This window comes from Tiliqua scincoides, chromosome 2 (genome assembly GCF_035046505.1).
Source record: "Tiliqua scincoides isolate rTilSci1 chromosome 2, rTilSci1.hap2, whole genome shotgun sequence".
Lineage (NCBI taxonomy): Eukaryota > Metazoa > Chordata > Lepidosauria > Squamata > Scincidae > Tiliqua > Tiliqua scincoides.
This window is the reverse complement of record NC_089822.1, coordinates 162,518,183-162,530,633: the sequence shown is the minus strand read 5'-3', so window position 1 is coordinate 162,530,633 and position 12,451 is coordinate 162,518,183.

Genomic DNA, 12,451 nt, shown 5'->3' with positions numbered 1-12,451 from the left:
CCAGATAAGATGGCATTGGGGTGGGTCATGGGTGGTTCAGGGCATTATTGAGGTGAGGAAGCAAGAGGGCAGGGATCCAGTTGGAAGGGGTGGATCATGGTAGCAAAAAAACAGATCCTATCTCCCATTTTCCAACCCCCTGCCCATTAGATTTAAGCTAGCTACATAGCTGGCACGAGTTCAAGGAGACCCATAGGTAGCCAGAAGGCTTACCCAGAGGTAAATTTTTAAAAAGTTACCCTGGTTAGCCTTCTGGTCATTCCACACCATCACTGGATGCAATGTGTGCTCTACATCATATACGGGGGGTGGGAGGGTGGGAGTAGGACTGGGCTGTTAGTCCTGTGTCAAAATGATTGTATCCAATCTGTGTCAATCCATGCAAGTATATTTTTAAGTGGAATGATTACAATAATTCCCTGCCCTAAATAGTCACAAGTTCCCCCATGTGGTAAGAAAATCCATCCTGAGAACTGCCACATGAGGAAATAGAAGAGCAAAGAAGGAGCTCTGCTGCATCAGACCCAAAGTCCATCTAGTCCAGCATTCTGTTCCAACACAAAAATCCAGGAGGCAAATGGCTTTTCTTTCTCTTTAGAAAAGCTGCCACCCCTAAAGACATCAGGTTCTATCTCATGATTTGTAAACATTTCCATTTGGCAACTCTTTAGATATGAAAAATCAAAACTCCATGAGCCAGTTCTTGCCCTTGGATTTTGTATATTTCATTAGCCATCTCATACGGTCATAAAAAAGAAAAGTGGGATATAAATGCTGCAATTAACAAATGCATTATATATGAGTCTCTTTTTTCACTTGAGTGCTCTCAGACTCCTTTACGCCCTCCAGCTTGCTAAGAGTTTGCTTCCTCTACTTCGTTTCTGCAGAACCCCTATCAAGCATCAACAAGCCTAAAGACAGCTACTCCTTTATAAAAGCACTTGCTCCTAATAAGATGCACATTCCCTCTCCTAGCCCTCCCCTTCTCCTTCCCACCCACAAATGTGCACTGATGGTGGTTGTAAGTTTTCTGTGTCATTTGGTCAGCAGCCACCTTCAAAGTCTCTCTGACATATTATGCTCACTCAAGTCTTTGCATAAATCTGTCAACTACTTGTGAAAGTTCAAAATAACAGTCCTTATTAATACATCATGAGCATTTGCAACATCCCTGTTGGGCATGAATCAGAAAGACCTAATCCTTAACTAAACATTATTGGGGGGGGGGGACATTGACTGTCCCCATGATGCTATCACTCAGTATTCTCCTCAGAATAAACAATGAAGCAGGTCTGTGAACTATAGCTGACTGATCTGTTGTCAGGTGACTGATACCATTTTTTTATTCTCTCAAAAGAACCTGTGTTGAAATTTTCCTCCATGTTGCTTCACCATATTTTTCATTCTGGATCCACACATTCCTATGTGACCTTCTTATTTTACTACTTCATGACATGCCTGGTTTCAAGAGACGATACGCAGAAGATCTGTTGGAGAAGGGGGTCCATGGGTGTAAATTAAGCAAAAGTCATATAATGGAAGATCCTTTTTCTGATTGCTTCCCAGCAACCCCCGCTAGTTTGCAGTAAGAGGATTTTCAAGAAAAAACACATTTGCAAACATGTACATCTCTGATGATACCACATATCCTAGACTTTGAAATTGAACATAAGAACATAAGAACATAAGAACAGCCCCACTGGATCAGGCCATAGGCCCATCTAGTCCAGCTTCCTGTATCTCACAGCGGCCCACCAAATGCCCCAGGGAGCACACCAGATAACAAGAGACCTCATTCTGGTGCCCTCCCTTACATCTGGCATTCTGACATAGCCCATTACTAAAATCAGGAGGTTGCACATGCACATCACGGCTTGTACCCCATAATGGATTTTTCCTCCAGAAACCTGTCCAATCCCCTTTTAAAGGCATCCAGGCCAGACGCCATCACCACATCCTGTGGCAAGGAGTTCCACAGACCAACCACACGCTGAGTAAAGAAATATTTTCTTTTGTCTGTTCTAACTCTCCCCAATTGGGAATTTGCATGGGTGTATGTGTGAGCTCATTGCTTGGTGGAGTTCATGGAGGGAGGACACACATTGCAAGATCAGGAGGAAAGGCAGGGAGGAACAGAAGAAGCCATGTAGGGACCCCAGTGGCACTGCTAGGAGGTGCAGGCAGCACTGGGTGACGTGCACAGGGGGGATATCACTATTGGCCAAAATTCTTGAAATCTTAGTAGTTCTAAATAATATCATCATGTTATATATCATTTTGAGCGCAATCCTATCCTGCGCTGGAACAGGCAAGCCAGGAGGCTTGCGCTGTATCCAGCATGGGATAGGGGCCCAAAGTGGCTCAGCCAGAGACAAGGGGAAACTTTTCCCCTTACCTCTGGGTAAGGAATGCTGGCCCCTATGGGTCTCCTCAGACTTGCGCCACCTCCTGAGGTGGCACATGTCCAAGGAGAGTGGAGCGGCTTGAAGCTGCTCCAAACTCCCCGGGAATAGGGGTTGGGATCAAGCATAAGTGCTGGATCACAGCCCTGCCTTCCACTCCCTACCCGCCTGCCCGCAGATGTGCATTATGAAATTTTATTCTGACTTTGCACAGGTTTATAGGCTACACCGAATTTTGGAAGAAAATATTCATTTGGGGGACAAAGTTACATTGGTGATGCTCCTGTTCCTACTAAAGCCAATTACTTTGCATTACCACATGGCTATATCTATTTTCAAACCTTGTCTCTGAATATGATTCATGTTGGGCAGAACCCACTCCAACTGGAAAGGATCTGCATGGCCAGCTTGTGTTCTCCAGCTGACATGATCCAGCGATGACACTGGATCTGACAAAGATTCTGCACTTACTGCTGCACCTCAACATGAGATCTCCCCACTACCCCATCTCCCAGCTTACAGCACAGCAGCAGCATCTAAGACACCGCAGTGGCAACCAAGACACCAAGACAGCAGCGGCATCTAAGACACCGCAGTGGCAACCAAGACACCAAGACAGCAGCGGCATCTAAGAACACTGGGAACCATGGAAATCACCTTTCCCATGGTCCCCAGTGGCCCTAGAGGCTCTCTCCTTGCAGCAGCACCTAGGGCTTAATGGAGGCCCTGGAAAACAGGGAAAATTGGAAAAGGACAAGAGATCACATTGGGATAATGCAATAAATCTTGGCTTAGTCCTACAGAGATACAGGAATGGGTGACTCCAATCTCATGTCTAAACTCATTCTGTCTGGGGGCTTCATCTCCTAACTAGATATGACAGAGCCGGACTAAGCTCACAAGAGCTTTCCTTGACATTTAATCATTGTTTTTTGTACCAAAAACAACAACACAAGTAAAACACACTCTTCTCTGAAACCAAGAATAAAAGTACAATCAGCAATAAAAATATAATTGCAAAGAAAACAGTAAAGAACAGCATAACCCAGTCAAAACAATCATATTGTCAAAACTAAAACCACAGATGGAAACAGAAAACAGTCCTAATGTAAAGTAGAGTAGAAAAAATGACATAGCCAACTCAGGGCCCAATCCGATCCAATTTTCCAGTGCCCGTGCAGCTGTGCCAATGGGACATGCACTGCATCCTGTGGTGGGGAGGCAGTCAGAGAGGCCTCCTCAAGGTATGGGAACATTTGTTCCCTTACCTCAGGGCTGCATTGCAGTTGCACCAGTGCTGGAAAGTTGGATAGGAATGGGCCCTCAGCCTGCACCAAGGCCTCCTTTAAAAACCAGATCTTAAATGGACATACAAGGGGCGTCCAGTGTTGAGGTGAGGACAAGCTTCTTAGAGCAAAGCAGTGCATGAGACTGCCACTAAAACCAAAAAGGCCCTGCTTCTTATTGATACCTGCCATATTTCAGCTGGTGGATCAATCCACAGCAGAGCCTCAAGCGTTGAATGAAGTGCCTGGAGCAAATGTTTGTTGGTTTAAGAAATAATCCTAGAGTGCATAATCCAAATGGCCATTTTCTCTTCTATCTTAGTAGGCCACTTTCTGTCCCTGAGAAAGTACATCAAAGTGCTCGACTTGAAGTCTGACTCAGACTTGATGGAATAATGGCTGACAGCCCAATCCTATGGTTTTCCCCACCCTCGCATGCAGCTGTGCTAAAACACCATAAGTTCCTTGCTTGCCAATGAGTCTCCTTGGACCTGCACCAGCTCTTGAGCTGCTGAGGAGGCAAAGGGGGCATGTCAGCTCACCCTGGAAGGGATAGTATCTGGTGCAAATCACCTGCACCAGCTGCCACCCCCTCTCACCTCCAACATACCCCTCTGCCTCCCCCATTTCATCCTATTACACCCTCCCCTACCCCATATTGCCCACCCCGCTGACTTGCCTCTGTCCGCGGGATTTCTTTGCTCCACCCCCATGTATTGTCATCTCTGGTATGGAAATGGATGGCTATGTATACTTCCAGATCACCATTTATGATGGCCAGAAAGCACATTCCATTGCTGGAAAACTAGTTGTGGTGGTGGATCATTATAATAGGATTGAACCATAACTGTTATCCTCTCTACATTCCTTTTTGACCACCTATATTGTCAGATCCCCTTAGCTATGCTAATAGTATGAGTAATACTATTCATACCTCCTGGAGGAAGGCAAAAAGAGATCACAAGGAGTATCTGAGGGGCAGTGGCACATGGGGGGATTGGCTGGGGCAATACACTCACCCCCATGGTGCTCCGGATGTTTCCTGGGCTCTTTGCAGGGGTGCTCATAGTGCTCATCACTTAAAGCAGCACATGCTGTGATGTTGGGCCCACCTGCCCTCCCACATCTCCTTTTGGCTCAGAAATGGAGCATTTCCAGAAGAAGGGACTGTAGCACTCGGGTCTGGGGGCAACACAATGATGCAGGGGGGGGTGATGTTTCCTAGTCACCACCTCGCCTGTTCCTGGATGCCAGGAGGCCCTGGATGCCACTGTAGATCATTTAATTTCTCTAAGAACATAAGAAGAGCCCCGCTGGCTCTCCCGCCCTGGAGTCAAGCTTGGGAAAACTAACACAAGAGGAACCGAAAGGGAAAGATTGGAAGCAGACAATACAAGACAATATAGAAAAATTAATGGCGATGGGACAGCAGCACACATTAATTTTGCTTAATATTACCTTAGATATTATAGATAAAGAAAATGATGTGTATTTAGTTACTATGATACTATGATATTACCTGCTGCAAGGATTTTATATGTTAGATACTGGAAAGATATTAAAATTCCAATGAAAGGTGAATTAATAGAGAAAATAGTGAATGTGGCGGAAATGGATAGGCTTACAGAGATTTTGGATCAATAGCGCAAACCGACAGAGATAGAGCAATGGAGACCATTTTATGCGTGGTTGAAAATGAAGTTGTAGATGTATAAGATAGGGCATTTAGATGAATATATTGTATACATGATATATTATACAGGATAGATAAATGATATTAAGAGGCTAAACTAGAAGAGGAACAAGATTATTATTAACAGTATTTATATACCACTTTTCAACTAAAAGTTCACAAAGCGGTTTACAGAGAAAAATAAAATAACTAAATGGCTCCCTGTCCCAAAAGGGCTCACAATCTAAAAATTAGATTAGAAGATATGTATTGATTGATTAGATATATTGATACATGATTGCTTGCACCCTCCAACAGTGTGTTTCTGTGTTTGTTTTGTGTTGTGTATTGAGTTTGTGCTTGTTATGTGTTTGTTTATATTTGTTGTTTGTTTTTATTTTGAAAAATAATAAAAAATTTAAAAAAAAAAAAAGGAAGAGCCCCGCTGGATAAGGCCAGAGGCCCATCTAGTCCAGCTTCCTGTATCTCACAGTCGTCCACCAAATGCTACAGGGAGCAAACAACAACAGACACAACCTGCTTCCTGGTGCCCTTCCCTGCATCTGGCAATCAGAAGCAGCCTACCTCTAAAACCAGAAGCTTGCACATACCTGTCATGGCTTGTAACCCGTGATGAACTTTTCCTCCAGAAATTTTTCCAATCCCCTCTTAAAGGCATCTAGGCAAGATGCCATCACTACGTCCTGTGGCAAGGAGTTCCACAGACTAATTACATGCTGAGTAAATATTTTCTTTTGCCTGTCCTAACTCTCAGCTCTAGTGGATGTCCCCTGATTCTGGTGTTATGTGAGAGAGAGAAAAGAGTCTCTCTATTCATTCTATCCACCCCCCTGCATAATTTTGTATGTTTCAATCATGGCGCCTCTTTGCTGGACTGAAAAGCCCCAAACTGTAGCCTTTAGCCTTTCCTCATAAGGAAGGAGCCCCAGCCCAGTAAACATTTTGGTTGCTCTCTTGGTTGCAACCAAAAGACATTTTGGTTGCTGTCTGCCAAGCTCAGACAGCGCAAGGGTATGAGGGGGGTGTGGGGAGGGGAGGGAGGAGGTGGGAGGGAGGCATTCCGAAGCAGGGGAGTGTGGGCAGTGGGCGCCCCCAGGGCCAGGTGGGCAGGGAGCAGGAGGTAAGACCAGGACCTGTGGTTATGCCAGATCCTGACCCCCTCTGGCTGCTCCATTCTGCATGGATCTGCACCACCTCCTGAGGTAGCCCAGAACCGAGTAAACCCACTGGGGCCACTGCAGCCCAATAAGGGAAAGGATTTCCCCTTGCCTCCAGCTGTGCTGCTTTTGGCCCCAAACCTGCGCTGACTACAGCGCAGGCACACCAGCCTGTCCCTTTCCAGTGCAAGTTAGGATTGGGCTGTAATTCTGTTATTCTCCATATGGTACAACAAGAGGAATCCTCTGGGGCTTTTGACAAAAATAACTGTACATCCAGAACTGAAGCCTGATCCTATACATATTTATCTGTATTTACCCTCTGAACCAGTAGTAACTTACTCCAGAGGTAACTCCATTAGTAAAGTACCTCTGCACTCTCTGCATTGCCAACTCAGGGCCCAATCCTATCCAATTTTCCAGCACTGTTGCAGTCTCAATGCAACCCCAAGGTAAGGGAACAAATGTTCCCATACCTTGAGGAGGTCTCTGTGACTCCCTCTCCATCACAGGATGCAGTGCATGCCCCATTGCACCAGCACTGGAAAATTGGATAGGATTGGGCCCTCAATGTGCAATCAACTTTGGTGTGTCCACAACTACCAAAATGAAAGAGTTTGCTACTGAAGTTACTGTGGAGTAAAGTACTAGTGTTTCAGAGGCTCAGTGCATATATATATATATATATATATTCCTATTCCAAGTTAAGCCCCACTGAGGGCATTGACACTTACTCCCAGAGAAGCACTGGAATACAGTCTTCCAGTGCAATCCTGTGCATGCTTGCTAAGGAGCAAGCCCCCTTTGTGTTCAACAGGACTTACTCTCATGTAACTGCATAGAATTGCAGCCTAGAACTATCATTAGATATACCACCTTCAATGCGACACTTTTAAGACCCATTGATTTGAAGGAGAAAGATATAAACTGGCACTGAACCAGGGATTTCTCAACTCAAGTTGTGCAAAACCACTGTTTTTGACAACTCAAGTTGACTGGAGTCGTGGACATCATGGACACAGACCTGACTTGCAGCTCAGGGCCAGGGACTCTAAAAAAGAGTCAGGATTTGAAATGACTCAAGTTCCAACTCTCCTTTGTGTGTTTGCATGTGTTCTCTTCCTTTTTTCTACTTCCGTATAATGTGTAAGACCTCATGTGTGATCCAGAAGCAGGCATTCTAAAAGATAGCAGCAGACATCTAGATGGGAGGAAGGTTCTAGGAGGTAGGGACTGGGAGATTGAGGGGAGGAGAAAGGCTTTTTTTCCCCCTTTGGGCTGTGAAGTTTTGCTCAAGGAAGTCCTTGACTTGCAACTCAACTCATTTCTTAAAGCCACTCAACTCAAAATGACTCTAAGGCCTAAATCCTAACCAACACTGACACAGCTATGCCAATGGGTCATGTGCAGCATCCTGCAATTGGGAGGCAGTCACGGAGACCTCCACAAGGTTAGGGAATGCTTGTTCCCTTACCTCAGATCTGTACTGTCCTTACCCCAGTGCTGGAAAGTTGGTTAGGATTGTGCCCTAAATTTCTTGCGAGTTGAGTCATAATGGCCACATGCTATGACATGTGAGTCCAGTTGAGTTGCGGAGTCACTCAGGATTCGACTCTCAACTTGAGCTCTGTACGTTCAGCACATCCCTGCACTGAACTCCTTCACTGTGAGATTGATGTGCTAGGAACAGCATGGCAGGCTTAAGAAATTTTACAACCCAATCCTAACCAACTTTCCAGCACCGATGCAACTGCAATGCAACTCCAAGGTAAGCGAGCAAACACTCCCTTACCTTAAGGAGGCCTCTGTGACTGCCCCCCCCCCAGCAGAATGCAGCTCACACCTTGTTAGCATGGCTGCATTGGTGAAGGAAAGTTGGTTAGGATTGAGTTGCTAATGAATATGTCTTTGGTAGCCAGATTTTGGAGATAAGTAGACTCAGTTATGGCTTTAAAAAAAAGAGCATTTAAGGCATTGTCCTTGTTTTTTGCCCCAAGAGCTGCTTCCTTAATAATGTCAGATCAAAGGCATATATTCAATGTCCTAGTACTGAATATGCCAACAGCCCTCAGACTCACTGCAGCCAGTTTGGGACCCAGGTCTTCAAGGCTTAGGCAACCAATGTTTACAGCCCTCTTTTCTGAAATCCTTTAACTGGAAATGGCAGGTATCAAATATTCTTTCTACAAGACAGGTCCCCTGCCAGTGAGCGGTGCCCCCCACCCTTGTACTTCACAGTAAGACAATGTCATGAAGCACTCTCAGTGCCCTCAGCTGTGCAAACCATCATTGTCATTTTGAAATCCATGGGGCAATGCAGATTTAAGCCATCAGAGGAGTGGATCATCTCTAGCAGCTCAAGAACAAAAGGATCCCAAATCACATGATCCTGTAATGTGTATCAAATATATGCTCCTTCTGTGTCGTCAGTAAGTGCCCAGATGTCACTGAAATGGAGGTGATTACTGTGGCTTCAGTAGTGTATAAAAGAGGGGGAAAATGCATAATTTTTGAAGTTTGCTCTTTTTCTTTACATCAACACATCAGAGAACCTTATAGGAGAAAATTGCAAGCGAAGAAACAAAGCTGGACCAAAGCGACTGAGCCCTGTGCTTACAGAGCCCAGTGTATCAGCCCTGCCCCGTGTACAGAGCCCAGTGTATCAGTGTATTAAACAGAGGGTTGTGCAATGTTCTCCTGCAGTCCTCTGCAAGGCAAGCTGTGTCCTTTCTGTCTTTCAGAAACAGAGTTGTTGCTCAACTTCCACCACAGGAGGTGTAAATGTGACCCTCTAATGACACCAAGTGGGCAAAATGCAGAAGATAAACTAATGTTTTGATTGTCGCGTATTTAAAAAAAACAAAAACAAAAAAAAACCATTCTCTAATATTGGTACTGAAATTGCTCATCTGTTGATCTCTTCTGTGCAGAATATCCACCAGTAAGTCCTGGAGAATGTATTAGAAGTATATCTTCTCTTTTGTTTGCACTGGAATTCAAGGCAATGCTGTACATGGAGTTACCTCCCAGGCAATTTCTCATCTAGATCCAGGACCTGAAGCTAACTTCAGCAAGGTTGCAACTTTGCAAGGTTGCAGATGAGGCTTCAGACCAGACCCTGCGGCATGAATGTTAATCATAAAGTCTCCATTATGGTGGCTGTTTAATAGTTTTGTTGATTCTTTTCATTACCTTAATGTCTGAGAAATATTACTTAGTAATAATAATAATAGTACTATAATACTAATAATAATAGTCATGGTGAACCAGTAGCAACAAGTAAGCTAAACTGCTGATTGACAAAAGCCACCCTTACAATGTGAACCAAGACCTGAATGAAAAACAAGATCAAGATCATTCTGCTGTAAGAAAACCTATAGCACCATCTGCTGGTGGAAATGCTTAATACAGAAATGGCTGGAAAATTCAGCCACAAGCACTCTAAATTTACTTCTGGGCAAGGAAAGCATCCATCCAAGTTTATATTATAACTATGCCATCTCGCCATCGCTTTGTGAACTCTCCTCTTCAAATAAATAAATATTGGGAACCTAGTGGTTAGGAGCTGAGCTATGAGTACAGAAGTCCCTGATTCAGCTTTCACCCATGAACTTATGGAATGGACTTAAAGCGAAACACTATTGTAAAGCCTTAGTACAATTTTGGTACCATATACCATTGGTATATTTTGTAGGATTGTTGCAGCAGCCTTGACTCCAGCTTTTTGGAAACCCTCAGACACAAGTCCGCCCCCCCCCCCGTCCCCCCCTTCCAGGGCATTCTTCAGTTTCGCAACCGATACAGGAGTAATTCTCCATCACATTGCAATGGCAGCAGTGGTGCAGAGGAGTCCACCACAGTGATCCTTCCTCCTCTGTGCAGGTTCTTCAATGTCAAATTTCCAGGATACCCCATCCCAACCCAGATGTTTACCAGGTGATGCAAGGATGATGCAACAGCCACAGCAGGCAACAATGTAGAGGAAAACTCTTCTCCCTCAGGAACTAGGAACTGCCTTTACATCATCACAAACAGCACAATGCTGGTGGCTATTTTGGGGATGCCAGCACCAACGGTGGCACAGGGGCATACCTGGGGGTCCCAGCGCCCAGGGCAACCCCCAGTTTTCCATTCCCTCCCACCCCATTTCTGCACCCCCCCCACCAATGACCTGGAAGTAATTGTCGTGACGTCATCATCACTGCTAATAATTACTTCTGTGGGGCTCTCTCTTCCATTCCCTCTTTGGAAAAAAAGGGGGAACAAAGGAGGCCCCAACAGAGCTTTGGAGCAGTTTCTCCTTTGGAGCAGTCTATTTGGGGTGCCCGTCTATCTGGAAGCCCATCTATCCAGGGTGCTGCTCCCAGCAGCCCTAGACTGCTCCAAAGGCAACCTCCATGCTGCTTACAAGTGCCACAGAAGGCTCTGTCAGGACCTGGGAAGCCTAGATCGTCAGCAAGACAGGAGTCGTGCTGACACTCTAGGGTACCCTCTCACTTCTGGAGGAGGAGGCAAGAGGGAAGAGGTGCCCAGCCTAGAGCATATAGGTGCCCAGTCTATAAAGGAGGAGGGCGGGGGGGCAGCCCAGTCCAGCTCTGAGTCACTGGAGGAGAGGCAGCTTCTTGCTGCCTCTCTACAGCAACCCTGGGCACCCCATCTCTGTTGGGAGGCTTTTTTTTTTTTTTTTTTTTTTAAGGACAGAAGCCAGCAGAGCTGCCAGCTTCTCTCCCTTTAAAGAAAAAGGCGAATGGGCGGCAGGGGGTGAGGCTTGAAGAGGCGCCCCTGGAGGGACAGCACATGGGGCATTTACCCCACTTGCCCCCCTCCAGGTACACCAGTGGCGTGGCAATGACCCCAGAACACTGCCTGCAGAGGGAACCTGCTTTGAGGCAGGCAAGCCATTGCAGGATGCATGTGATGGGTGCAGCAGAAGGGAGGAAGGGGGGAGTTAAGGGGCAGGGAGTGGGACAGGGGGTGGAACAGTGAGGGAGGGGTGGATTCCAGCAGCACCAGTGTCCACCAGGATGCTTTCCCTATTCCTTCTCCATTCCCTTTCTTCTCCTTGGATCTTCACCAGTAAAATGGCTGGTGCAAATCTGAGGAGACCCACTGAGATAGCAGAGGCTTATCAGAGGCAGAACAAGTTTCCTTACCTGGAGGAGGCCTCTGAAACTGACCCTCTGCAGTATGCAGTGCTTACTCTGTTGGCACGGCTGCATTAGTGACAAATCTAGATCAGTGTTTCTCAACCAGTGGTATGGGTATCACCAATGGTACTTGAGGTGGTGTCTGGTGGTACTTGCGGGACCACTGGACACCTGCCACTCAGCAGAAAGTCTAGGAATGTGACACAACAAACAGGTAGGAGGCTCAGCTCAGTGGGCAGAACTCCAAAGCATGCTTTTATATGCATGAAAAAGCCTCGTCATCCACCCTGAGCCTTTTACTGGTGTTTGTTATGTAGCATCTGGCCTCCCAACCCAGAACTAACTGGCAATGGTGTCATTGCCAGTTACTTCTGGTGGTACTTTGAACAGGTGAACCATGTGAAGTGATACGGCAGAGGATTAATGTTGAGAAACACTGGTCTAGACAAATCTATAGACTCAGAAACCTTTATTGGCATCACAGACAACAAATAAAGCATACATCAATAAAAGCAGCCAACAAAATAACCTATAAAATAACCAGCAATCATACATCTTTCCATTCATGCAGAACCTCCCAAAACACACATAAATCCCCAGTACACGGTTTCTCAACAATCATAACTTATACATTATAAAGATCATGCAAATGTCCCCACCTACTAAAAATTAAACAAAGATATTTAGCGGTCATGCAAATGCATTCTTGTTCTCTTCCATCTAACAAAAAAAAGCATCATGTCTTACCCCTCCCACCCTGACGGGG